This window comes from Sinocyclocheilus grahami, unplaced genomic scaffold, assembly GCF_001515645.1.
Source record: "Sinocyclocheilus grahami isolate Dianchi unplaced genomic scaffold, SAMN03320097.WGS_v1.1 scaffold281.1, whole genome shotgun sequence".
Classification (NCBI taxonomy): Eukaryota; Metazoa; Chordata; class Actinopteri; order Cypriniformes; family Cyprinidae; genus Sinocyclocheilus; species Sinocyclocheilus grahami.
Window position 1 is genome coordinate 1,538,920 of NW_015505460.1, and position 1,389 is coordinate 1,540,308.

The following is a 1,389-nucleotide window of genomic DNA, read 5'->3' on the forward strand; positions in this document are numbered from 1 at the left end:
AGGAAAACAAAATATATTTTACCTCTAGCCTCTAAAACGCCTCTGAAGAACTTGCTAGCCATAGCGGTAACTATGGAAACCACGATTAAGACGCTTCTCAAACGTTTGTGAAAGCGAATCCGGCGCAGTTTATTTATTATTTTTAATAAGCGAATAAGACATAGTCATTAAGACGAGTTAGTTTCTGTCTCTATCTCCATCTCAAAGAACTTGAAAAACAGTTACTGTTACGTTACTAAATGTACACACATTACAAAAGTGTGTATATTTCACAGTATGGAGGAGCGGGAAAGAGTTCTACGTCTGGTCTTTCTATATGTGTTTACATAACTGTGGCAGCGCTTTCTATGAAACACTGTTTAAAGAAAGTAGAGCTGCGGCTGCTTCCGCGTATCTGTACAGCGTAACTAAACCGAATAAAAAAAAAAAAAAAATATATCAAGTTTCTTTTCCTGAACTTGAATGTTTGGGAACACACGATAGGCTACTAAACATTTAAACGACTTCCTGTTAAAACGAAAAGCGTCTCTAATCTCTCGTTACTAAATGTCTAGAATTGTTTCCACTGAATCAGAAATAGATTTGCTGGATATGTGTCGCTGGAGGCTCGCGGCGACCGATAGACAAACATCGAAAATGCGACGAAATCTATTGGTTGTTGGCGGACAACGTGGACGTTTCATGTTCTACATGTCTGTCATTTACGCTCCCGATGGGCGGATTTGTAAGTACCCACAAAGCGCACTAAAAGTGAAAAGTTCCAAGCACAAAACTTACCAACTTCAAAGTCCGAGAGGTTTCAGTAATTCGTCTCTTATTCTCACTGCTGCTGTGTAAGTTGAGAGCAGAATGAGCGGCGCGCCGTGTTTGAGGAAGTATTTACCCGCTCACTGTCTGACTGTGTCTGGGGTTTGACAGTACTGGAGGAGGGACGTCGGGCAGGTAGAGAGAGAGAGAGAGAGGGATGGAGGGGGTTTCTATCTATCTATCTAGGCTATCTGCCTGTCTCTGTCCATGCATTAATCTGTTTATAAATTAAATAACTGACCCATAAATGAGAATTCTGTCATCATTTACGTACCCTCAAGTTGTCCCAAACCTGTTTCTTTCTTCTGTTGAGCACAACAGAAGATATTTTGATTTCAAAATGTCTTATTTTGTGTTCAACAGAAGAAAGAAACTCATAGAGGTTTGAAACAGGTGAGTAAATGATTACAGAATTTTCATTTTTGGGTGAACTATCCCTTTAATCAATCAATCTATCTATCTATCTATCTATCTATCTATCTATCTATCTATCTATCTATCTATCTATCTATCTATCTATCTGTCTATCTATCTATCAGTCAATCAATCAATCTATCTGTCTGTCTGTCAGTCTGTCTGTCT

General features: G+C 38.9%; 1 protein-coding gene across 1 annotated transcript in view; it reads right to left on the bottom strand.

The window, feature by feature from the left end:
• Positions 1-903, bottom strand: part of LOC107600299 (protein kinase C delta type-like) — a 24,369-nt gene extending 23,466 nt beyond the window's left edge. Inside the window, exon 1 of the mRNA XM_016292160.1 lies at positions 778-903. The gene's annotated coding sequence lies outside the window, so the exon portion shown is untranslated. The remainder of the gene's footprint in view (positions 1-777) is intronic.
• Between the last annotated feature and the right edge of the window lie 486 nt (positions 904-1,389).